Source organism: Ambystoma mexicanum, chromosome 13, assembly GCF_040938575.1.
Source record: "Ambystoma mexicanum isolate Mex_15411 chromosome 13, UKY_AmexF1_1, whole genome shotgun sequence".
NCBI classification, from domain to species: Eukaryota; Metazoa; Chordata; class Amphibia; order Caudata; family Ambystomatidae; genus Ambystoma; species Ambystoma mexicanum.
Genome location: NC_090938.1, coordinates 665766034 through 665793501, shown reverse-complemented (window position 1 = coordinate 665793501; position 27468 = coordinate 665766034). Strand labels below are relative to the sequence as shown.

Genomic DNA, 27468 nt, shown 5'->3' with positions numbered 1-27468 from the left:
TCCATAGACTGTGCTCCAATTGACTTTGGCTGTCCTGGCTCCCTGCAGACTCTTCTAGTCCATTGACTTAGATATTTCTGTCCCTCATAAGTGGTAACTTGTTTTAGACGGTTTTTGCTGGGAAAGTCTTGTCTAGATCTCATTGGAAGATTTAAGTGTCCTCATTTATACTGAGTACCTGTTTAACCTTTTTTCCTTCCTTAAAACTTTCCTTTCTGCAACCTTAGAATCTGCAAAGTATATTCTGTGTGATATACAACATGCCATTACTGTCCTTGTGAAGAAGTCCCCACAGGGTGTAGGAAGTATGTAAAAAGCATATCTAAAGAGTATCCACTGAACTTATGCTGATCGTGAAAAGTATTTTTAAAGTAGATTTACCTTGTTACATAAATTGCCTTTTTAAGGAACGCTTATTTAAAAATTGATATTAAATAAATATTTATAACTTAAACCTTGAATGTAAGTGTTACTTGGTTATTGTATTTACGCATTTCATTGCTACAGCTCTATAGCTCACATTTACTCCTCTTGAAATAGGCCTGGCTGCTCAGTCACACGGACAACGTGTGTAGTACAGACCTATACCAGAAGGCGGGTTACCTAATATCAAGCAGATAAGTGTTGTGTAGTCCCTAACGGTGTTACTACACCAATTCTTACCTACCAGCGGACTAGTGATGCCATGCAGAAGGAGAACAGGTTGACCAAGAGTTGGGTTGAATTTTGAAAAACCGAAACAAATATTTGTTGTTATATTAAAGTTGTGGGGAAGGAAACCCTGACACTTGAGGAAGTGCAAATGTTGTCTTCAGGACGGAGCCTCAAGACCCCTTTTCCTTTGAACTGTGTTGCTTGAAATTTGGGGATGGGAAATCCCGAGGATTGTGTGGAACTGTGTTGCTTTGAATTTAGGGAAGGAACCCCCAAGGATTTGTGGAACTCGTTTCAACACGAGAAAGGTCATCTTGAGACTTTTGTGGAACTTTCTTGAACTTGGGGAAGGGGAGCTGAAAAGGAAGCTAAGAGCTGGAAGAAGCTCAGAACTTTGTGCTGATCATTTATTTTATTATTGACATCCCTACACATTGTTTAGCTTTAGTTTTGAGGGCAAGAATAGGTTTTGGACATAGACAGACAGACTTCTAAGTTGGACTCCTTGACTCAGACACTCCTTAGTTGTGTTCAGGTATGGAAATCCCACCTTAGCATAGGGCAAGTTAGGCCTTCTACCATCCTGACATTTGATTTAATAAACCAATTTATTTTGAACTTTGAATCTGTTGTCTGTGTCCTGCCTCATGATGACTTCACAATGCTCAAGAGTTACAAACAGAGAAAAGGGCAGTCTTGGTCTTGTGAAAGGGACAGAAACCGGACTATGTGAGAGGAGACCCGGCATTAAAAAAAAAACATGTTCCAGGAGTTTGGAAAGAAAGAAGGGATATAGGGCAGTAATTGGACAGCAAGGAAGAGTGAGGTTCGTTTTTTTTTAGAATTGGGAGAACGTAGGCTTGTTTAAAGATCATAGGAAAGGTTGCAGTTAGGAGGAATTACAGAGCACAGTGCGGTGAGGAATAAAAGAGGGATAGACATTGGGAATCAAGGATGAAGGAGTATGGTCAGAAGGAGCAGCAGTGGGATGTGTTTTAGAGCGAATGAGTCATTTTAACATTGGAAAGAGGATGGAAAGTAGACATAGTAGCTGAGTCTGCCTTGTCCCCATAACAACAGATTACAACTTGCTCCACCTTTTTACAGAACATTTGTTTTTCTTGATCGGTCTCTGTTCGATTTATGACTAACTTTATCCTTGTGTAGCTCTTAGTTCCTTATGAGTCTGCCTTGTTCCTTATGAGTCTGCCTTGTCCCCATAACAACAGATTACAACTTGCTCCACCTTTTTACAGAACATTTGTTTTTCTTGATCGGTCTCTGTTCGACTTATGACTAACTTTATCCTTGTGTAGCTCTTAGTTCCTTATGATCTTGTCTTGGGCTTTTGCCTGCAGAATGACTGACAGTTGCAATCCATCCTATTTTAGGCAGGACCTCTTTGCCCCAAGACCTTGCAGTGATCATCCAACATGAATGAACCTTGGTTTGTAGAAACCCTCAATTTGGAATCCTTCATTGACTGTTAGAGGTTGCTTGGGTTTTGTTTTGCCAGATTGCAGGGGATTCTACTTCAATGACAGAATAGACTTTTTTTATTCATAGTCTTCACTGATAATGTGTATCCCTTCAAGGATTGTTAGAATTAATTCTGTTTCACCATAAACTAAACTATTTTGTTTAGTTCTATTTTTTTTTTTTATACACACTTGAGTGGCCATTTGTTTTATTTTGGTACCCCTTTGCTATTGTTATTTGGATGCGTCTTTGTTAGCTCACTTGCCTCCTGAAGTTTATAGCCTGTCCTTCACCCATGTTACCACATTTTGGGCTAATTCACCTTTGATGGGATCACTGTTGGTTTATTAGTAGAGTGGGGCTGAGTATGAGCATTATCCTTTATTCATCCCATTACTCTTGTAGAGCAGTTATCTAAGCAATATTTGTACATCAATTACTCTGGGGGTATGCAATGGTGTGTTGTGTGGGATGACTGGCATCAGGGCCCTATTAGCCTTTGTGCATTCGGGGGAGAGCAAGTGGCCAATAGGGTGCCTGGGAATGCAGGTAGAATCCGTGATCTCTCGCATTCTCTTGACTACCTGCGCGCCTCCAGGGTGTTTTTTCTTTTTCGTCCCTTTTTCCAAGTACCCTCCTCTTCTCCCTGTGGCCCCACAGAATACCATAGCCCCAATTTCCACACCCCTCCTGACTTACCTGCTTGCTTCCAGCAGCACTGCATTTCATGCTGGCCATGGACCATTTCCATGTCGGCCATCTTGTTTTGAAGTTTTGTTTTGATTCTTAGGGAAATTGGGTAAGCGCAATGTGCACGGAGCCCATTACCTCTTAAAAAAAGAAAAGAAAATGTAAGCAAAGTACCCAGGGAGATCATAACGATAACACCTTTGGCTGATGGGCAATTACCAACCCTGCCCACCTGTGAATGCAGAGGTGATCAGTATAGTATTCTTTCTCAAGACAATTTGTGCTTCTTGGACCAATGCTCTTTTCTGGCTCTGTTCTCCGAGCTGGAGAGATCACTGTGACTAGAAGTGTGTGATCTTTCCAGATAGTTATTTCTTGACCCGAAGGGAAGCGCAGTGAGGCATCTCCTCTATTTGCTCACACATCACATCAGTCACCGGTAACTCACCCACCTTGGTGTCCCTTCTGCACTCGCCCTACACTTTATTCATTTCCCTTGGATAAAACTATAAACCATACAGCTGCCTGCTTGTTAAGCAGAGCCATGTCAGCCCTTCATGCCTGCCCAGTAACAGTGGCTCACGAATTGGATTCAGTCTCGGGAGGATTGCTCAGCTACAACATGCTCGCCTTGGAAGCAAGACGACACGGAAGCAACACAGATTCGATCCCCGGGTCCGCGCTTCCGCGTCCACCTAACCTCTGGGTATTAAGCGTGTTATAAATAGCCAATCATATCATATCATATCCTCCCCCCACAGACTTCCATCCTCCATTTTTCTTTTGTCAGGCTTGGTACCCACAGCATTGAAACAAAGCATCATGCTCTCCCTCTTGTGACAAATCCCTCGATGTTGTCACTTCTCCCGTGGAAGGGGACCCTTCCCATGAGGCCAGGGATGTAAGGCCGCTCCCCGATTTTCCTCCTCAGTGGGAGGATCCCATGGCAGGGGACCCCCTCTGTGGGAGAGGTGAAGACTATCGAGGGAGAATGCAGTAAGTTAACCACATTGCTCACCTAACATGAAAAGGGCCCAAGCATCCCCACCATCTGTCTCCTCTTTCTTCTCTTACTTACCTCCTACATAGCAGCCCTGTATATCATCAGGTAGATGATACTGTGACGAGGAACAGTGAGAGAAGAATGACTGCAAAAGTACTGACATGAAGAAGAGCAATACAATGAAGAGCCCTACCTGGAACCTATACAAACATGCTTGCGATCCAAGGTATGAGAGTGAAGTCTGCCATAAAAACTGATGAAGGACTATCCTCAGTGTCAGTCCTGCCCCAGAGGAGCATCGAACTGGGGAGCGAAGCCGTGCAGAGAGGAGGCACTGTGGACCCGAACGCCTGGAACAGGAAGGCATGGACTGAGAAGGTGGAGAAGAGCCAAGATTTACCTGAAAGCTGGGGAAATCGATGTCTGGTGGTCGGAAGGCAGCAATCCGAGTGGCCCAGGCAGGACCCGATGTGTGGGGAGAAACCAGTGTGGGCGATGTGCCAAAACCTGAGAGCAAACCGCGAGAGCCCAGGGGATGCTGGAGAAGCTTACAGTTGTTGCCAAGGACTGGAGCCCTTACGGAGTACGTTGAAAGGTACGCAGAAGGCAGTAGGAGACCCCAGAGGCTGTGGTTGGGAGGAAGTGCAGAACCAACTTCCTCGTCCCAGTGGGACTAAACAGAGAGATCAAATAAGGACCTTCTGGGTGAAAGAGCACCCCACAGAGACCCGAAGAGAAGCCTGGCAGGTTAGTGAACCTGGGTTAATTAAGAGAGATTACAAAGTGGAGAAAGCGGTCTGGGACCCAAATACTGCAAAACTGAGAGATTGCATATGCGAGAGAACGCCTGGTATGTTAGTGAACTGGGCTTAAGTAAGAGTTTTGTTTTGTTTTGAAACTGCAAGTATCAGAAGACCCTGGGAGAGGGTGGCGTGAAGTGTCAGAGTGGTCCTACAAGGGTCATGTGAAAACACTTGTACAATCGAAAGTCTCTGACCCGTTGCTGAAAGAAAGCTAGGGGAAAGGAATCCCTGCTTTATGAGAAGAGTGCAAGTAAAAGCATTAACTGTGTTAAAGATGGCTATGTGAACCTGACGAAGGGAAAGCTAAGAAGTGTGAATCCTGCATTGTGTTAAAACTAAAGTGAACTGTGAAATTGGCAATTGTGAACCCGGCGGAGGGATACCTGCAAATCGGGGTGAAGTCTGACACACCCGAGAACATTGTGCTGATATTAGAGTGAAAGGCCATAGTGAACCTGACGGAGGGAGGCTCAAGTTGCAAGAAGGATCTGGTCCCGGCAGCGGAGATCCAAGGGACGAAGAACAATCGCCCATGGTACAAGATTACCCAAGGTACTTTTGTTTGTTGTTTTTGTGCAGCAGGCCTTTTAAGGCAAGAGACTTTGTAGAAAAGAGACTTGGCCACTGAGGGTCCTGGTATCATTGAATGGAACTGTAAACTCATGCTAGCGAGGCCCAGGAGTGTGCTGGGCTCAGAAGTACCGCCTTGTCTGGTGTCTAAAACATGGGGAAGGGAGAGCCAGCCATACCATCCTGACTTATCATTTTTGTGAACACTTCTTTCTTTTCTGGTGAACATTATCCCACACTTTTTTGTAAATGTAGTGGGAAGGACTGGCAATAGTTTTTTTTTTGTATATGCCCTTTTTATTTCACAAGACGCTACTAGTACTGCCTTATTATTATTTGATGGCCGTAGCTTGCTCCCATTTTAGATTTATGTTTAGATTGGGCGTTTATCTCACCCATTTTAAAGTTCAATAAACACCCTTGAACTGTGATCACTTGTGTTCGTCTTTATTGTTGCCACCATGAGTTCCTCACACCCCCAGCTGCTTTGGGCAGACTCGCCAGTCTTTTCCAGTGTTTCCGACGTTGCTCGCGCCTCTCGGTTATGTCTTCTGCTTTATCCTTCCAGGTTGGAGTGTGTGGACACTCCCCCACCATCTGTCACGGCTATGCAGTCACACGCCACCTCTCCTTCTCTGCATGGGATGAAGTCTGCTGCATTGTGGAACAACCGAACCTCCAGGAGCTGCTGCACTGCTGCCGGCATCTTCACGGTCCTTCTGGTCCTATCGCAGTGTTCCCTTTCTTTTCTCACTGGCCTTTTCTACATTGCTGGCACCATCAGTGTGCTTCATGTTTAGGAGCTCCGGTGTGGATGCTAACGTCTCCTCCTGCACTGCCTGGCCCTTCAATTCTCTTCTCCATAATGTGGTTGCCATTTTTAAGTGTCCCTCTCATTGCAGATTTGGGAAAACATCTAGTCGCATGTTGAATTTCGCGCTCCTGTTAATGTGCACAAACTCCCTTGTCCTCCTCGTCCCAGTACCCGAGTCATTATGGGGGATGAAGTCCATAACTTTCTTTGGGCTTTTAATTCCTGAGTGGTTTTTCTAATGGATTTCATAAAAAGGCAAATCCAGAACAAAAGGTGTTGTGTGTAAGGATGTAAGGTGGAGGCCTGACTAGAATGACAATAGGCCTTTAAGAACTCTGGCATCAGAGGGTCTTCCTCATGGGGAAGGGGGGAACACTGTGACTCCTCCAAGGAAGTCATGACATCTCCCCAGTAGTTGTCTCCTCCCATGCGATCCTCCCTCATGTAACCGCCCCCCGGGTCAGGATCAGGTAGCAGCTGCTGTCCCCTGGCCTCATGTGATGAGGTCACCGCCCGGGAAATCTGTGATGGCTCCATTGACTTAATCACAGCATCCTTTAGGGAAGAGAAAGAGATCCTTTGGCACAAGTTATGAGAAGACCCGAGGAAGGAAGATATATCCTTTGGCAGATATTCAGCCAATATTGATGCTATCGACAGAGAGCCTTAAGAAAGGCTTGGGGACAGGAGATACCTTCCCAATCTTGTTTCGGACCTATAAGCAAATAACCTAAGAAGGTCTGGGGAAGAGAGACAACCTCCCATCTTTGTGGAACAATACAGAAAAGCCTAGTGACAGCTAGTGGAAGAAGGATATTTCCCCATTATTCATGAACTGCCTAAGATCATCCCGAAGGTGGGAGTCATCCTGTTGGAGTCAGGGTGCAGCCTACTTTATAGTTTTCTTTTGAAGTGTAAGGGTTGGAAAAAAGTTTGGGACATAGGACAGTGGACTACTTGTTTTTGACGGGCATGCTGACATTATCCTTAGTTTTGTTTGAGGCCGGGAAACCCCTCTTATTGGGACTGACCGGGTTCTTCCTTTATTTCTGTTAAATACAAGTTTGTGCCAACAAGCATGCCACCTTTGTGTCGCATGTCCACTTCTGCTCCCTTACACTCCCCAAAAAGCCCATTCTACACCCTGAAACCCTTTTTTAAATGTTCAGCCTATTTTCTTTTTGCTCTCCCCCTCCGCCCCCCACACTCCCAACCTGCTAGGGAGCAACATCACCAGAGTAATCAGAAACTTTGCTTAATCTCATTGGAGCCCTGGGTGTCAGCCTGCGATGGGAAAGGAATCTGTCTTGGTTGCCATCATGGATGGCTTAAGTCTGACAACAGATATCATCGGGTTCACCACCCTTATTATTTTCATTTGGCAGCATTGAACGCCTTCTACAACTCCATCTTACTCAGGCACTTGTCAGAGTCGGGCATCAGCGGTATTGTTCTTGACTGGATTTGTTCCTTCGATTCTTAGCACACACTATATTCCTTTCTCACTTTATTTCAAAGCCCTGTCCCCTTTGAAGCATGCTGCAGGCTTCTGTTCTCTCACCTCCACTTTCTGTGTGTCTACTTGAATATAAATGTATGCATATATTCAGTGAAAAAAAACAATGTATCACAATAAGACCCTTGAGGTTCAGCAGTTGTGGGAAGTGATGATTTTTTAAATGATTCTGGGTCCCCTGCAGTGGTGGCATTCATGTCACCAATTTTGATCCCTGTTGTGATCTTGTGTATGTTCTCCTGGGCTGAGCAACGGGTGGGGGGAGACTCAGAGTTGAGATTGTCTATTGGTGGATCTTAATTCTCGTTTAACTAAAATGTTTTCACTGAATGTATAGGATTTGTTATGTCATCTCTTATCCAGGGCACTGGCCACTGTCCACTCTGCAACAATTAGGATAAAGGACCATCCATACCTCTTTCAGTTGTAATTTACCAAGTCCCACTAGCTATGGCCTTTGGGCTTGTCCCTGACAGTTTGCACTAATTGATAACCCCCCTCCCCCACCAATAGCCTTCGGCTCTCGCCAGTGGCTACATGCTTCATTTTTGTCTCCCACCTCTTTGCACCAATTAGGGTTATAGATGTGGATCAAGACTGGCTGCCCCTTTCCCTGTATGCTTAAACACCATGGTCTAGTGGCCAGTACCAGCTTTTCCCCTTCTTTCATTCCTGAAATATCCCCCCCCCCCCCCCGAAAATGTATTGTAGAAACATAACCACGATCACTGGTGCACTGTCATGTATTGCCGCCAGAATGATTCCTTGTGAAAAGCAGTGTTTTCCGATTACCGCAGTCATCTGCAAACAAATGTCTTCCACTTCCTCACTGCCACTGTGTATATATGCACCCTTCCTCCACTTGGGTCCCTCCAGGCCTCCCTACTCCCACAGTTAAATTTCCTCTTGACCTTCTTCTCTTATACTCTGTCCCACGTTCTCTTTCCTGTGATGCCCTTTTCTTTCCGATGGTGTCTTGATTTTCCTGCAGAAAGACAAAAATTCAGTCTCAAAACCGATTCTCCGGCCCTCCACAAAGTGCTCACCTCACTATTTGGCCGTTTTTCTCTATTGGGGAAAATGAATGGGTTTAGGCGGAAAATAGCTTTTTTCCCTACGCGTAATAGCCAATTTGGCCCCAAAATGTCCAGTTTGCGGTCCCGTGTTTTTGGGAAAGATATGTCCACCGAGTCAAATGTTATTAGCAATAGAAAGTTTGTAAAAGTCAGTGGTTCATAGTATTATCTTAACCATAGGACAGTGATATATATATATATATATATTAAACAAAGGAGGGTTTCTATGGATGCTAACAGCGTGGGCCTCTCTATCATCAGCACTTGGGCCTATCAGGTTTCTTTGTTAGGTTTGTGGTCTGTATCTACCACGCAGCCATGCAGGCCTGAATGTTTCCACCATAACTACAAAAGGTGCCTGTTTATAAGTGCGCACTACGTATCTACATTTCGCATAGTATTATGTCCATGCAGGGTCTCTTGGCACGCCCCCCTCCCGCCTGGCACATCACAAGTGTATTTATGGTATTCCCCTTACTCGAAAAAGGCTAGGGTAGTGGGATAGGTTCATCTCCTTCCCAACATTCCCCCCTTTCGTTACTTCTACAGTAACAAATAACTCTGCATACATGCGTTCATTTTCCCTTCTCACTGCAGCCTCATATGGTGGGGTTCCCTATTTGCATTAGGGTCAGGGGTGGGACAATGATGGTGTCGTATAGGCGGTCTGTTTCATCTCCATAGGGGATAAGGACCATTCAAGGAATGGGGTGGTCGGTTTGTATTTCAATTTCTTTTATATTGCGGGGTACTTTTGAAACACCAATTGATAACATGATCATTGTGCTACTAGGCACGGCTTTGGTAGAACAGCAATGCCGCATTACGCAAGTGCAGAAGATGAGCAGGATGAACACGATAACAGGTACCAGCATCTTCATGATGGCTCCTAACAAGGACGGGGCCCAATCGAAGGCCAGATCAAACCAGTATCCCCCCTGTATTCCTCCTTCTTTCTTCATGCAAACTCCTAATCCGTGCACTGCTGCGATTATACGAGATAGTGACCCATGACCCATTCTCTGCGTCTTCTGGGGGCCTGAATGTGCATCAAGAATCGCCAATCTTGCAGCAAACGCCTCCTTCCATCGCCGTCCGTATGTCGAGCACATACCTATTCTGCATCGTCATCAGTCTTAGTGCTCTTAGTTCGACCTTTATGACGTTGAATCAGTGTTTAGTGTCATTTGCCAGTAATAGTCCATCGCTGCCGATGTACCCCTTTTCAAGTCTGGAATCAACAGTGTTCTGTTACATCATTTGTTAGAGCCAATGAAGAGAGTTTCTTCACTGTGGAAGCAGAGTTCATAAGTCTCCTCTCTGTGCACTTTCACTGGCTTTTCCATTGCCGCAATCCATGCTATGATGCCATGCATGTGCTTTTGGGCTGAGCAACGGTGGGTCTTGGAGTCAAGATTGTTGTCTCTTTGCCATACTTGCTGAATTTCATTAGTGTTGTTGCAATAAGTTGGTTTATCTTAATTGTCTCTTACCTAAATACCACTTCCCAGCATACAACTTGCAGCCACTTGGCGTTGGTTTCTGCTTGTACGCCGGGTAGCAGGCGTGAAGCAAAGAAAGTTTCTGCTGAACTGAAAAGTCGGTATTCCTCTGGGATCTCGGTGAGCAGTTCAGATGAGTCTTTGGATAAGTAGTCCAACCTCTTTCTCCTTTGCAGTTTCGTGTACTGCCCCCTTTCGGGTAAGATGCGGAACTCAGGCGATGGTAGTGTTTCTTTTTCTATGAATGTTGACAGAACGTTATCTGGTATCAGCCCCCCTTTTAGGTGGTGTTCTGGGACTATTAATAGCACTGAGTGCAGCATGGCCAGTGAACAATAGCCCATCCATGATGGTGGTAGGTGCAAGTACACTTGTTGGCCACTGACCCAGTAATAGTCCATCACTGCCGCTGTGCCCATTTTAAAATCTGGAATCAACAATGTTCTGTTGCATCGTTCGTTAGAGCCGATGAAAAGATCCTTCACTGTGGAAGCAGAGTTCATAAGACTCCTCTTCATGCACTTTTACTGGCTTTTCCATTACGCAATACATGTCAATTTTGTAATGTGCTCTGTCAATATTTGTGCACAGGTTCTTTCCAATAAAGCCAGTACTTCTTTCTCGTACCCCAGAAGGCTTTCCGCTAGGCAGCTGAGCGTTCTTTCTTGCCACTTGTTTATATATTTGATCAATATTTCCATCAATAACTAAATATGGTTGCTGTAGGCATTTGAGGCTTTTTGAGTTGTCATTGCATTGCAGGGGGTCTGGCTCCACAAGCTCTAGTCGCACACTGTGTGCCTGGAAGGTTCCTTTTATTCTGCATAGGGCTAAATGAATCGGGCATTGTGCCTCTATAATTGGAACTTCCTGTGGTACTAAAACCTTTGGTGCTCCTGATCTCTGCTGTATTAATGAGCATGCATAGCAGCTGCCATTGTTTGTTTTGTCTTCCTACTGCACTCATGTCAGTGTACCAGCTGTTGGATAGCTCAGGGTGACTAATATCTTCAATAGCATCCAGGCCTAGGCCATGGTATGCAGTATATTTGGGCCTATGCGCTTGCCTTCTCATTTTATCATGCCTTGATATGTATCTTTTCGTTCGTGTACTACTGGTAACATTGCTACTGGTATTTGTGTTGCAAATATTCTTTCTCAAAATCGTAGGAAGTACATTTTCTAATATCTTACTCACACTTGCACTCATCCGTCCAGATCTGTTTGCTTGTGTGTCAACATTGTTACTGCTCCCATGGGAAGTGTTATACATAGTTACAGTGGCTTTGCTGGTTTTGTTTGGCGGTACAGTTCCCTTTATGCCCCCCACCCTCTTTTAGATTGTTTGCCCAGATAAAAGATGTACCCCAATAAATGCCTAACAAACATCAAGATAGTAAGGTGTAAAGGGTAATCCCGAGCCTGCCCAAACTGCTCTTATTTGAGTTTTGTAGTGCTTTAATGTTAAATCAGCACATACAGCATGCTCAGCGCTTCAGTCCCCCTCCATCCATGCTTCCCTCTGCCTCCAAGCCCCACTCCCGCCTCCCAAGTGCCCTAATTGGACCAGCACCCCATCCAAAACAATGACCCTGTGCGAGGCGTCCTCGCCGGCACCATTAGGAACCACCATGAGGCCAGAGGTGAGTGAAATTGGAGGGCCGACCTCCCGAGCCTGCCCAAACTGTTCTTATTTAAGTTGTGTAGTGCTTTAATGTTAAATCGGCACATGCAGCGCACTCGGCGCTTGAGTCCCCCTCCCTCCATGCTTCCCTCTGCCTCCAAGCCCCACTCCCGCCTCCCAAGTGCCCTGATTGGACCAGCACCCCATCCAAAACAATGACCCTGTGCCTAATAACCTCCCTGTGTAAAGCTGAACTTCGCACTGTGCCTAATTTCCCCTCTGTGTAAAGTTGAATTTAGAAGTTTGCCTAATAGCCTCTCTGTGCAAGACATGAACCTAGAAGTGTGCCTAAATATCCCCTCTGTGTAAAGTGAATTTAAAAATGTGCCTATTAACATGCCCTGGTTGACTTTAGAAATGTGCCTATTAACATGCCCTGGTTGACTTTAGAAGTGTGCCTAATAGCGTTCCCCGGTTGATTTTAGAATGTGTGCCTAATACCCTCTCTGTGCAAAGTGGATTTTAGAAGTGTGCCTATTAACATGCCCTGGTTGACTTTAGAAGTGTGCCTAATATCCTCTCTGTGCAAAGTTGAATTTAGAAGTGTGCCTATTAACATGCCCTGGTTGACTTTAGAAATGTGCCTATTAACGTGCCCTGGTTGACTTTAGAAGTGTGCCTTATAGCGTGCCCTCATTGAATTTAGAAGTGCGCCTAAATATCCTCTCTGTGCAAAGCTGAATTTTAGAAGGGTGCCTAATAGCATGCCCTGGTTGACTTTAGAAATGTGCCCGATAGCGTACCTTGGTTTACCTTAGAAGTGTGCCCATTAGCGCGCCTTCGTTGAATATCCTCTGTGCAAATTTAAATCTGGTTGCTTAATATCATCCCAATTGCAAAGTTGTTTTGGTTGCCTATTATCCTCTTTCTGCAAAGCTGAATATAGAAGTGTGCCTATTATCCTCTTTGTGCAAAATTGAAGTTAGAAGTGTGCTTAATAGCGTGCCTTGGCTGATTTTAGAAGTGTGCCTAATATCCTCTCTGTACAAAGTTGATTCTAGAAGTGTATATAACACCACCACTCTGGCATAACGGAATTTGACAGTGTCCCTAATAACGTCACTGTGCCAAAGTCTAGAAAGTCTGCCCTATATCGGGTGAACGGGTGAAGTGGATGCCCTATATCGGGTGAAGTATGTGGATGGGACGGGTGAAGTATGTGGATGGGACGGGTGAAGTATTTGAACGGAATGGGTGAAGTGGGTGGAGGGAATGGGTGAAGTATGTGGGTGAATGAACTGATGAAGTGGGTGAATGAACGGGTGATGTGCTTGGAACTGGCGAAGTGGATGGAACGAGTGAAGATGACTTATGTGGATGGATGATCCATGGAGTAAGGATAACATGGGTAGAACGAATGAAAGGAGCAGTGTGAATATGACGTATGTGTATGGATGATGCATGGAGAAAGGATAACGTGGGTAGGACGAATGAAAGAGTAGTGCATAAAATGGTGGAGTGCATGGAACGGGTTGGAGTGCATGGAACGGGTTGGAGTGCACAGAATGGCGTGACGTACATGGAATAGTTTGGAGGCCATGGAACGTCTGAAAGAGCATTGAAAGGAACGGTCTGAGTGCTTGAAACGGTCGTAATGCACGGAACAGTCGGAGTACATGGAACGGGTGAAGTTCATGGAACTATTGGGTGGGCGCAATCTCAAGCACCTAAAGTAAACCACCATATTCACATATCCACACTTACTCTCTTCTTTACACCACCACTCAAATAGAACACAGCGATACTATGACACCATTCGGTAAAGCTGTTCTCATACCAACATCTGCCTCATACTCCCCATCACTCTAACTAAACACTGCTGGTTACACCCCCCCCCCCCAGCCAGGCGTTCTCCTCAGGCCTAACAGCCACAATCGATCTGGATAAATCCTGCCAGAACGAACACATACTCTTGACCTCTCAACCACCATACCTACCGCTAAGAAGCAGCTATTACACGAATGCCACACCAGCTGCACACCTATCCAGTGCTCACACGCACCTTTTGACTATCTCTACTCTCTCCACTGACTTGAACTTCGGTTCCCAAGGGCGTTCAACCTACCAGCGCCTTCAGACCATACCAATGGTACATAAGGCGCTATATAAATGCAAAGTAACATAACATAACATGTGTATGAATATAACCATCTACAATTAACATTATAGTATGTTTTTTATTATACAATGAATGATTTGATGGTGGGGTTCCATTTGGGGTGGGGAGGGGAGAGACAGAGAGAGATTTTTCTTTTTATAAACTGCTGATGCTTTTAGCAACTACACATGTTTATTATCTGGGACATGTAGATAGGTTATTACTTCTGAGGTAGTCAGCTTATAAAATTCGAGGTAGATAGATAGTATGTCTAGGGAAATTGTGAGGTATTTGGGGGTGCTCTATGGACATTTGAGAGGTGAATCCAATATCAAAGTTATTTAACTTTTACAGCGAGAGGGGTGGAAAACACAACTACATAGGGGACATGGAACCTGGGGGTTGTTCCACTTACGCACAACGCTTTTGATGTATATTAGTTCCCCTTGGCAGCAGCAGTTGGGTGGGCATGAAATCTGCGGTAGGTGGCTGTGCTGTGTTCGGCGTGTCTTCTAGCCGGGCTGGTACAATCTGTTGGGAGACAATTTTGTCAAATAATCCTTGAATTCTTCCCCAAAACCGCTGCAGCCCTATGGGCATCTGATGCTCTTCTAACTGGGGGGATGGACGTCTCCATGCGTCTTTCGTGGGGGGGGAAAGCTGGTGGTCTTTACTTGGTTGTGTGCGTAAGCAGAAGAGGGCCAAGGGCAAGCAGTGCACCCAGTTGTTATTTAATGTGGTGCAGAATTTGGATAGCTTGCTTTTGAGGAGGCTGTTGATTCTCTCAACAACGCTGTTGGCTTGGGGATGGTAAATTGAGCGCATCCAGTGTTTAATGCCAAGTCGTGCTGTGGTCTCCTTAAAGAGTTAATTGAATAAGTCAATGCCATTGGCAGACATCGATACATCACACATGCTCCATCGAGGGAAAATATTGCACACCAAAGATTTAGCTGCGCATTTGGCATCCGAATGTGCACAAGGTCCAGCCTGAGCCCATTGTGAGAAAGGGCATACTTCAACTATTAGATATTGGGAACCATTGTACCTTTCCCCCATGTCTGCATAGTCTTTGTGTAGCTCACTGTACAGCCCAATGGGCTGGGGCAGAGTGCCTCATGTCTGGAGTGTCATGTCCATGCTGTTTGGCATGTGGTGAGGTGCGCAATCATGTTCGTGAGATGCTCATGGAGGTTTGGTATACACCAATCTTCTTGTATGTCTGCTGAAATGTGCTGTTTGGAGCTGTAGGATGGGTGGTGTAGCTGATTGAATGTTATTGCCAGGAGCTCTACCGGCATAACTGCTTTATCAGTGCATTCTTGTCTCCATAGTAGATCATTCAGGGACTGTTTACACACCCTTTTTGACCATAGTTATTTTTCTTTGTTCAATGCTTGGCCCTGCAGCTCGATGTACGCTCTATGTGGTGTGTTTTGTTGATCGTGTGTTGGTGTCATTATGACGTGCTCTGAAATGACTGGGACATGACGATAGGCTGCCATTTTGGCTGCAGCATCCGCTGCAGCGTTCCTAAATGAAATTTTGTCAGTGTTATTGGTGTGGGCGACTCATTTGATGACCGCCACCACAGAGGGTTTTGACAATGCGGAAATCAGTGTATCTAGTAGTGCGGCGTGTTGTTCTGGGGAACTGTCTGCTCTGCGGAAACCTCTTCTCTTCCACTATGACAACCTGGCATGCATCGTTGTAGTGACGTATGCCGAGTCAGAATAAATGGTCACGTGTAGCACCTCGATAAGCGCCACAAGCTCTGCTGCTTGTGCTGAATAGTGCATGGGTAATCTCTTCATCACTAGTGTCTCATATTCTCCTCCTTTGAGGCGCACCACTGCTGCAACCGTATGCCTTTTGTCCTGTGTCCTGGTCAATTGGCGCTGAACAGTCTACCAAGAGTACTTCCCACTCCTCTAATGGGCTATCATTTGCTTTGGGGATGTCATCCTCTCCCCCTTCATATGTGGCACAGTTGTGTCGTTGCAAGTCTTTGTCTGTACACGTTTCTGCTGGGAACGTGCAGGATTTAATGTTTTGCATCACACCACATGAATGTTTGGGCTTGAGATGATAATCTCGTATGCAGATGCTCTTTGTGTGGTCAGGTTAGTCTTCAATCTTTCTAAGATGACGAATACTGAATGCTCCACGTACAGAGTTACTGAGCATTGCATCACAATTGTGGAGCTTTTTTCAATTGTGAAGGCAGCTACAGAAAGTGATTGTTCACATGCAAACTGCTCTTGCATCACTGAGTCGAGCGTACCACTGTAGTAGGCCAATAGCTTGTGGCCCATTGTACTTTTCTGGGTCAGTACGGCAGTCATAAGTGAGCCGTTTGAATGCAAAAATATGTAGAATACTTGTGTATAGTTTGGGGTGGCGAGAACCTGGGCTATGGATATCCCTTCTTTAAAATCATTGAAATTGTGTACCATGTCTGCTGTCCTTTCAGTTTGTGATTGCCTTTCTGTGCTTCTTTGAGACCCTGCAGAAGTGTCCTTGTGTATGCTGCATAATCTAGAGTGAATTCATGCTCTGCAGTAATTGCACAACCCTATGAATTTTTGCATGTCCTTCACTGTTACAGGTCTGGGCGTGGTACGCAAGGATGCTGCTCTTTCTGGTATTCTCCTCTTGCCATTTACTGATACCAACTGACCCAAGTACAGTACTTCCAGTTGGCAATACTGGAGTTTGGTCCTGTCAACCTTGTACCTTTTGCATGCCGAAAGTTGTGGGAAAGTAATGAGTCCCTTCAACAGTCCTGCTCACTGTCACTACATACAAGCAAGTCGTCCATGTACTGGATGACCGTGCTGGGCACTTGGATGTTACCCAGGTCGGCATGTATTATTCTCTTAAAGATGCTTGGGCTCTCGCAGTCACCTTGGGGCAAACCAGTGTGTTCGTAGCGCTTCCCGCCATGGGTAAAGGCGATGAGGTATTTTTAGTCAGGATGCAAAGGTATTGAAATGAAAGCATTCTTCAAATCGACCTGTGAAGTGGGTCGCTTCCTTGGGGATACTACACAAAATGTTGGCCGGATTCGGAACTACAGGAAGTTCTTGCTGTTCTATATAATTTAATGGGTGTAAATCCTGGATCATTCTCCATTTGCCCCTTGTGGCCTTTTTGACAGGGTAAATCGCAGTATTGCACTGTGAGGTGGAAAGTACTATTATCCCTTGATTAAATAAGGCCTGTATTATGTCTTTTATTCCCTCGTCTGCCTCCCTTGATAGTGGGTACTGTTTTACTCGAGGTAATACTGCTCCAACCTTCAGCATAAGGTGCACTGGGATCACTTCTTTCAGAAGCCCTAGGTCATGTGGGTTGGTTGTCCACAATTGTGGGGACACATACTCCAAGTCTGCCTCAGAGATGGGAGGTGGTGCAACAACGGCCATCAGGGGGCACTGCACTCTTCTGTATTGCACCATGGTTTCACAGTGGATACAACTCTCTAGTATTATCTCTTTGCAATTGTCAAAGTTCTGCATCTGTTAATTCTCTGAGGGGTACTATAGGATCCATGCATTGTACAGTCCCCCTTTCGTACCCTTGCCTGTCCCGAGGACAACCACTCTTTTGAAGATACCAACTCTTGTAAGTCTAGAGACAAGATTGTACCTGCCACCAATTCTGGGGACACTACAGGGCGAAATATTAAATCGGTTGGCACTCTTCAGCAGGCCTTGGCAATTTGTGGCACTGCCTCCATGAGTACTGTTCTGCCGTAGCTAAACATGTCTGTGTCCACATGTATTCCTCGGACCACCACAACACGTATCATGGCGTGCATTATGACCATCGCTCTCATTGCGCACATCCCTGGTGTGGCGCAGACAATGCTGTGATCAGTAAATGATATTGTTATGTCCAACTTGCTAAGCAGATCCCTGCTGAGCAGGGTGACAGGAGAACTCTGAGTACAATAGGGGAATGTGCACCACCTCCCCCACCCCCCACCTTTACATCCAAATCTTCAGTATATGGAACGGTAGAAATAGCCCCAGAGAATCCCTGTGTGTCAAGATAATAGGAAGTCCCCTTCACTGATGCATGATTTCTCAGCACCACTAATCAACCATAAAAATGAATTGCTTGTTTCCTATCTCTGCCCCCACCAAGGGTTCCTCTTCAGGGTTAAGGGTCATTGACCGGACACACAAGCACTCACTGTGGGCTGTCCTAATCAGGGTATGTATTTGGCCACAGAAAATAGAAGGGGTTTCCCCACCACGGTTGCGCATTGGAACGGGACAACTGTGCCATTGGGTGTTCCGTTAAAGGGGTATGTGTTAACTGTGTGCTGGAAAGTTTTGTGGGGCATGTATTGTTGCATTGTTTGCTGTGGTTGCTATTGTGAAGGAGAGGCTGGTATCTGCAGGGGCAACTGTGTGTATGCTTGTTGTATTTTGCGAGGTATCAAGGTCATTCTGGGAGTCGGCCCTTGAGGTGGCGTACCATAATTTTGTTGACCGTAACTGTACCCCATCCCCTGTCTGCTTCTACACTCTTGAAAAATGCCCCCATTTTCCACAGTTCCAGCATTGTGAAGGCCCCATGTCTACTCCCGTGGGCCCCATTCCTCCATATCACCCTCCCCTCGATCCTCTGAACCCACCTCTTCCTCGCTGTTGTCCTCCTTGCACTCTGGCCCGGTGTACTATGTGTTCCCGCCTGTTAGGAAAGATTTCTTAATTATGGGTAATTTTCCTTCCATGTGGCAACCCCTAAACTTTTTGCTGTTGTTTTCACCAGGATCCAGACTTTGCTAGAGAAGTGCAGCCTTCTGCCGCACTCCTCTGGGCTTTCACTCCATTCTTACGGGGAAAGTGACATGCCCTTAAGACAGTCAGTACCGGGAAACATTGTTTTCCGTAGTTTCTTTATCATGTTGCAGCTTTCGCGCAACATGACACAAGAGGGCACTGTAAGCTAAGTTACTGCTCTCTTTGGTCTCTAGTCTTCTACAGGCCCTAGATATTCTCTTTGGGTTGTTAATGAACGGTGCAAGTGAATCACGGACGCGACTGGTGGCAGCGATCGTTTCTTGTGTTTTTGAGCTCCTTTTGGCGTTTAAGCGCGTTTCTCGCGCTTAGCCCAAAATGGTGGCCTTGCTCCCAAAATAGCCAGACCACGAGGCTCTTTGTCCTGTCCGCTGACCGTCTTGCCCCCTTCACCTTCCCCAGGTCGAGCCAACCCGGGGCCTTCCTTATTTGGGCATGTACTTTCCCACGAAACACAGATGCTTTTCGCGGGCTTCTACAGGTCTTGTGTGTGCTCCAGGATGTGGGCTGGGATGTCTGGTGCCAATACACATCCTGGGTGCCAGAGAGTCTAGTGTGGTTTGAATGCCTGGGACCTTTGTGGTCCGTGATAGGTCCATGTATGGTGTGCGTGTTTTGTGAGCAGATCTCCCATTGGGTCCCCTCTGTTTTGGCGCGAAGGGAACCGTGGATAAGAGGGGGCTGGAAACACCACTACCATGTCGATCTCCTGAGTTCTCACGAACGAAGGAATACAGGAGCAAAGTATCCTGCAACTACGAGGCTGAACCGAGAAATCGCTGGTGACCCGCTGAAGGACTGCTCCTCAGCACTGCTGTCGCTTTGTAAAACCCTTTCTACCTCTGATCGAACGAGAAGGCCTGTACTGGTACTTCGACCCCTTGGAATAGTGGGAACAACTATTCTCGGCATCTTCACCATCTTCTGCACGTAAGCCTTCGGAAGTGTCTCTGGGCCATCCAGCAGACTGACCAGCCTACCCAGGAGTCTTGCTCTGTAAGCGCCGTCAGGTTGTGTTGTATTACGAGTCCTTGTCACTCTCGCACGATTCGTACACTTGGCATTCCCAGGTCGGAAGTGAGTAGTGTACATTGGGCTGAAATACACACGGCCGCTCCGTTGCCCTGCTGTGGTAACAAATTGTGCGGGTTCACTGCGTTTGGGACATCCTCAACTCTAACTTCTGCTGCTGCGGAATGTACATGACGCTGAGACGTCCCCTGCTCGTATCTGAACCTGCCAGCACCGAAACTGACGCGGAGAAGCCTGGGTCTGCCTGCATCGGGGACCGGTGAGTAGCATTGCTAGGAACTGGTCGCCCTCCTGCAGGAGCCCATAGCTTTTCCCCGCTGTGTCTAACAGCACGCCTTTCCGTACTCACGCTCTGCTTCTGCCCACAGTGGAGGCTGCGCTTGAGTCGCGGAGCTCTGTTCATCTTCATTTGTTCATCGAACTAAACTGCCTGATTCCCTCGAAGAGACTCCCCTTTGCCCGTTGGCACCAGCGTGTACAGGTACTTTTGAGCACAAGGCACCACTCTTCATAGGGCTTGGACTTACTTTTAGTTAGGTGCCTCTGAAGGTGGACTGGGTCTAATTGTTATTTGCACTGCCTGTTTTCCTCCCCATCTAGGTGGTCTACACATTTCGTGCGTCTATCTCGTTAGACTCGTTTGTATTTGTATATATATTGTATTGGATTGGTATGTGTTGGTTTACTTGAGTTTTATTGTGATTTCTCGCTACGGTCAATGTTACAAAGGCCTTGTAATGTGTCTATATTTTTAATATAAGACCTGCTTGGAGTAATTTGTAAGTGTCCTTGCTTTGTGTGCTCATTGCGGGCTTTCAGTCACCCTCACCCCTCTTGAGACCTAGTCTTGACCGCAGCGATCTCTACCCTGATTGGTCTGGCTTGTCCAGAGGTTATCCTGTTCCAAGAAACTAGGCTGGCCTTCTGAACCTCTGCCCCTCCAGGACAGAGTTGAGAAATCCATCTTAACAAATTGGTGTACAGCGGTGGGATACGACTGAAGGTATCCAGTGTTGCGCACGAGCGAAGGCATTTCAAGTTATTCCTACCAGGACACGTAGTGAATTGTCGTAGTATAACTTTTAAAAGGCCATAGTCCTATCTAACATTATGGAAACAAATACCTTGTTAACTTTAAATGCTTCTAAATCCGAAACATTGAAAAAGATGTGTGCGGAGAGAGGTGTCTCCTCTCAAGGCACCAAATGGATATGATCCAAAGAATCGTGGCGTAGCAAGAAGCGCAGTTTGATGCTATAACTTCTGAGGACAGTGCGGAAAGAGGTGGGGCTGCTCTCACTGGTAGAACCGACGGTTCTGCCGCTGCACTGGTCCACCGCGACCACGAGGAAAGGGAGGATGAAATGTCTAATGTTTCCTCTGCCAGTGTTGATGGGGAGGCCATGCTTGAATTCAAGAAGCAAGAGCTGCTGTTTAGGCAGAAGGAGCTTGATTTCAACATGACCAAACTAAGAATCGAACAGGCCGAAAAACAGAGACAGGGATCACCAGTTGGAACTGGCCAAGCGTCAGGTTGCAAATGGATCCAGGGGGCCTGGACATGGGTCTGGGGCCTCCTCTCATTCACAGTTTCCAAAAGATCTGCTCAGTGTGTATGAGGAAAAGGATGACATTATGGATTGGCTGAATACGTTTGAGTATGCATGCAAAGTTCAACAAGTTGACAATGCTGATAAGATTGCCTGGTTACTCAGCAGACTGCCCCATTCTGGCTGTAGTGCCATTATGGAAATGTCAAAGGCTGAGCGAGCGGATTTCGCAAAGTTAAAGCAAACTCTCATTTTAAAGTTTGGAAAGACTCCTGCCCAATATTTAAAATGATTCCGAGAGTATAAGAAAAAAGAAGGTGGTACTTGGGTATCTTATGTAACCGAATCCTTAAAAAACTTGACTGGCTGGGTCGAAGGTTATAAGGTTTCTACCTTTGAAGGCATGATAAGTCTTGTCATGCTGGAACATATTTTTTCATCTTCTTCCCCGGAGCTTAAGCAGCATTTGGCCGATTCAAAGGAAATAGATCCTAAGAAGCTGGCCATTGCCGCAGATTTATGGGTGTCACATTGAGTGTCCCATAAGGACAAAACTCATCCTGGTAAGCAGGAGGAAGGGAAAAAGTCCAAAGATAAGGAGGGTGGAGAATCTGATAAATCTTTTTCTCAAAAGGGCCACAAAAAGAAAAATAAGGGTAAGACACAAGAGAACACACAGGGTAGTGGAGGTCAGCCTCCGAAACAGAACTCTTGTTACAATAAGCCTCCCTATGTAAACAGACCCAATGGATCTTGTTTTGCTTGTGGAGCAATGGACCACGTGAAGGGGGATCCCCGGTGTAAGGGTTAACCTTTGGGGGTCCACTCCGCTAATCTGACCTTCTCCTCCTACGAGGAAGAAGAGATTACAGGAGCATCCTTCTCCTCAGACTCCTTCCCCAGCGGGATAGAAGCTGAGGTAGTTTTAGTTTCCCTGGGTTCCTGGGAGCCTAAAGTCGCAGAGGCTTATGCTAGGATTCCGGATAATACCAAGCACTACTTTAAAGACAGTGTGCTGATCAATGGAGTAGATACTCCAGCTCTTAGGGATAGTGGGTGCAGTCGAACTGTAGTGCATTCTACCTTGGTAGACTCAGAGGAAGTTGCCAGAGCTACTCTGATGCCCACTAAGTTGGCTGACGGCCCACCTCGCACGTTTCCAGTAATACCTGTAAATCTTACTTTAAATGGTACAGCAGTCAGGATTCCAGTGAGCATTCAGAGAAACGTCCCAGGAAAGGTCCTGTTAGGCAATGATCATAGAGCTTTAGGGCTCGTAGGAGACACTGCCGACAGACCCTGCATACGGTCTCAAACACGGGCAGCATTGGCCAAGACCCATACGCCACCCCAGGCGGAGGGGAAACCCAAGGCGAAAGGAGTAAGAAAGTCAAGACGAGGGAAAGAGAACATTCCCCCGAACTCGCCTACCACTGCGGTGGAGGAAGTTGGCCAATCGCCCGGGCCTGACGAGAAGGTGGCGATGCCTGAAGTATTTGACCCCAACGACCATCCTGAACTAAAGGACTTGTTAGTAGAAGGTGGTCCTGACAGGGAAGAATTCAGTAAAGGCCAACGTGAGTGCCCATCTCTGGAAGGCCTAAGGAGACAGGCCTGCTCCCAGCTTGAGGGTGAACCTCCTGGGACGCATCGGATTTATTCGGAAGGTGGACTCCTGTATAGTGAGCCCACAGAGTCTACAGAAGGAGACCATAGGAGGTTGGTGGTTCCCCTTGCTGTAAGACCCTTCCTCCTACAGCTGGCGCATGAAGTGCCCCTTGCTGGTCACCTTGGTATTAAGGGGACCAAGCAAAGGTTATCCATGCACTTCTACTGGCCCAAGATGGGGGTGCAAGTAGAAAGTCACTGCAGGAGTTGTGCCTCCTGCCAGTTATCTGGTAAGAGTGGCTCAACAATCCAAGCTCCATTGGTACTACTCCCAGTTGTGGGAATACCATTCGAAAGGGTAGGGATCGACATCGTTGGTCCCCTTGACCCGCAGACCTCCTCAGGCAATAGGTTTATCTTGGTGCTAGTCGACTATGCTACCAGATATCCTGAGGCCATCCCATTGAAAACTGTAACTGCCAAGTCAGTTGCAAAAGCGTTACTTGGCATCTTTACTAGGGTTGGCTTCCCTAAAGAAGTTGTGTCTGACAGAGGCAGCAACTTTATGTCAAAGTATATGCAGGCTATGTGGAAAGAATGTGGGGTCACCTACAAGTTCTCTTCTGCATACCACCCCCAGACCAATGGTGTGGTGGAACGTTTCAACAGAACGTTATAGAGCATGATTGGGGCTCTGGAAGAACCTCAGAGAAGAAAATGGGATCTTCTTTTACCATGCTTACTGTTTGCCTACCGAGAGGTACCACAGGAGGGTGTTGGCTTCAGCCCCTTCGAACTTCTGTTAGGTCATCCTGTACGGGGACCCTTAGCCATAGTCAAAGAGGGATGGGAGATGCCCACTCCCCCTGTCACTACCAATGTAGTAGATTATGTGCTGGGGCTCAGAAAACGGATGGTACTTCTGATGAGCTTGGCTAGTGATAAATTGAAGGCAGGACAAGCGCTGGTGAAACATTGGTACAACCAGAAAGCTTCCCTCATCAACTTTACACCTGGTCAGCAAGTCCTGATCATGAACCCCATAAGGCCTCGAGCTTTACAGGACAAATGGTCAGGCCCTTACACAGTGGTGGAGCCCCTGAGTGAGGTTAACTATTTAGTGGGCCTTGGAAGGCCTGGACAGGCTCCAAAAGTGTTCCACGTAAATAGGCTGAAGGCTTTCGTCCCAAAAGTCGAAATCGCAGCACTGCTACTGGCTTCAGATGTTGAGGAAGAGGAGTCTGAACCTCTCCCCGACCTGTGCCAAAGCGGTCCTTCAGATAGCTCCTTTGAGGGTGTCCGAGTGGCCCCTCACCTGACTTCTAATCAGCAGGCTGAGGTGAAAAGTTTGCTTCGGCAGTTTTCTCCTCTGTTTTCACAGTCACCTGGGTTGACACCTTGGTGCAAACATAACATAGACACAGGAGACAGTGTACCTACCAAGAGTAGGGGATACAGGATGTCAGACAAAGTACGGTCTTACATTAAGACCGAGGTCAACAAGATGTTAGACCTTGGGGTGATTGAACCCTCTAGTAGTCCTTGGTCCAGCCCTGTGGTTTTGGTTCCAAAGGCAGGCACTTCTGAATTGAGGTTCTGCGTGGATTGCAGGGCTCTGAATGCTGTCACCAAGACAGATGCACACCCCTTGCCTCGAACAGATGAGCTGGTGGATACTTTGGGTGCCTCCAAGTACCTCAGCACGTTTTGACCTCACTGCTGGCTATTGGCAAATAGCTTTAGCAGAACATGCCAAGGAGAAGACAGCGTTTTCTACTCTAGATGGCCTTTACCAATTCAGGGTAATGCCGTTCGGGTTGAAAAATGCACCTGCCACTTTCCAGAGGCTTGTGAATCATGTGTTGAATGGGTTGGACCAATTCTGTCTTGCATATCTGGACGATATAGCAGTTTTCAGTGCCACCTGGGAAGACCATGTGAAACACCTTGGGATTGTGCTCCAGGCTCTTCAGAAAGCACACTTGACCATAAAGGCTAGTAAATGCCAGATTGGATAAGGCTCAGTGTTTTATCTTGGACATGAAGTAGGTGGAGGGAGGATACAGCCTCTTCCCAGTAAAGTACAGGCAGTACAAGACTGGCCTACCCCCACTATATAGACCCAAGTGAGAGCCTTCTTAGGACTCACGGGGTATTACCGCAACTTCATGGCAGATTATGGCACCATAGCTGCCCCTCTGACTGCCCTCACCACTCCGAAGAAACCCAAGAAGGTAACTTGGACCGGCGAGTGTGAGAAGGCCTTCAACGGCTTAAAAGAATCCTTGTGCCAGGCCCCTCTCCCCAGGGCCCCTGATTATCAAAGACCTTTTATTGTGCAGACGGACGCCTCTGACACTGGGAAAGGAGCTGTACTATCGCAAGTAGATGAGAAGGGTAAGGAACACCCTATTGGTTTTATTAGTCGCCAGCTTAAGGACAGAGAGCTCAGATGGTCCACAGTGGAGAAAGAATGTTTCTCTGTTGTGTGGGCCCTACGGAAGCTGAGGCCCTACCTCTATGGGACCCACTTCACTGTGCAAACTGACAATAAGCCCTTAAAGTGGCTAATGAACATGAAGGGAGAGAATCCAAAGTTGCTTAGGTGGTCCATAAGTCTACAAGGCTTCGACTTCACTATTGAGCATAGGCCAGGTGTCCAACATAGCAATGCTGATGGGTTGTCCAGAATGTTTAACCGACCTGAACAAGAGACACATCCAGGGGTGGATTAGTTCCCCCTGTCCATAGTCTGGGAGGGGCGAGTGTTAGGAAAGATTTCTTAATTATGGGTAATTTTCCTTCCATGTGGCAACCCCTAAACTTTTTGCTGTTGTTTTCACCAGGATCCAGACTTTGCCAGAGAAGTGCAGCCTTCTGCCGCACTCCTCTGGGCTTTCGCTCCATTCTTACGGGGAAACTGACATGCCCTTAAGACAGTCAGTACCGGGAAACGTTGTTTTCCGTAGTTTCTTTATCATGTTGCAGCTTTCGCGCAACATGACACAAGAAGGCACTGTAAGCTAAGTTACTGCTCTCTTGTGTCTCTAGTCTTCTACAGGCCCTAGATACTCTCTTTGGGTTGTAAATGAACGGTGCAAGTGAATCACGGACGGGACTGGTGGCAGCGATCGTTTCTTGTGTTTTTGAGCTCCTTTTGGCGTTTAAGCGTGTTTCTCGCGCTTAGCCCAAAATGGTGGCCTGGCTCCCAAAATGGCCAGACCACGAGGCTCTTTGTCCTGTCCGCTGACCGTCTTGCCCCCTTCACCTTCCCCAGGTCGAGCCGACCTCGGGCCTTCCTTATTTGGGCATGTACTTTCCCGCGAAACACAGATGCTTTTCGCGGGCTTCTACAGGTCTTGTGTGTGCTCCAGGATGTGGGCTGGGATGTCTGGTCCCATTACACATCCTGGGTGCCAGAGAGTCTAGTGTGGTGTGAATGCCTGGGACCTCTGTGGTCCGTGATAGGTCCAGGTATGGTGTGCGTGTTTTGTGAGCAGATCTCCCATTGGGTCCCCTCCGTTTTGGCGCAAAGGGAACCGTGGATAAGAGGGGGCTGGAAACCCCACTACCATGTCGATCTCCTGAGTTCTCACGAACGAAGGAATACAGCAGCCAAGTATCCTGCAACTACGAGGCTGAACCGAGGAATCGCTGGTGACCCGCTGAAGGACTGCTCCTCTGCACTGCTGTCGCTTTGTGAAACCCTTTCTACCTCTGATCGAACGAGAAGGCCTGTACTGGTACTTCGACCCCTTGGAATAGTGGGAACAACTATTCTCGGCATCTTCACCATCTCCTGCACGTAAGCCTTCGGAAGTGTCTCTGGGCCATCCAGCAGACTGACCAGCCTACCCAGGAGTCTTGCTCTGTAACCGCCGTCAGGTTGTGTTGTATTACGAGTCCTTGTCACTCTCACACGATTCGTACACTTGGCATTCCCAGGTCTGAAGTGAGTAGTGTACATTGGGCTGAAATACACACGGCCGCTCCGTTGCCCTGCTGTGGTAACAAACTGTGCGGGTTCACTGCGTTTGGGACATCCTCAACTCTAACTTCTGCTGCTGCGGAATCTACACGACGCCGAGACGTCCCCTGCTCGTATCTGAACCTGCCTGCACCGAAACTGACACGGAGAAGCCTGGGTCTGCCTGCATCGGGGACCGGTGAGTAGCATCGCTGGGAACTGGTCGCCTTCCTGCAGGAGCCCATAGCTTTTCCCTGCTGTGTCTAACAGCACGCCTTTCCGTACTCACGCTCTGCTTCTGCCCACAGTGGAGGCTGCGCTTGAGTCACGGAGCTCTGTTCATCTTCATTTGTTCATCGAACTAAACTGCCTAATTCCCTCGAAGAGACTCCCCTTTGCCCATTGGCACCAGCGTGTGTAGGTACTTTTGAGCACAAGGCTCCACTCTTCCTAGGGCTTGGACTTCCTTTTAGTTAGGTGCCTCTGAAGGCAGACTGGGTCTAATTATTATTCGCACTGCCCGTTTTCTTCCCCATCTAGGTGGCCTACACATTTTGTGCGTCTAACTCGTTAGACTTGTTTGTATTTGTATATATATTGTATTGGAT

General features: G+C 46.9%; 1 protein-coding gene across 15 annotated transcripts in view; it reads left to right on the top strand.

The window, feature by feature from the left end:
• SRCIN1 (SRC kinase signaling inhibitor 1) overlaps positions 1 to 27468 on the top strand; it is a 1709922-nt gene that overhangs the window by 918573 nt on the left and 763881 nt on the right. The gene's annotated exons all lie outside the window — the stretch shown is intronic.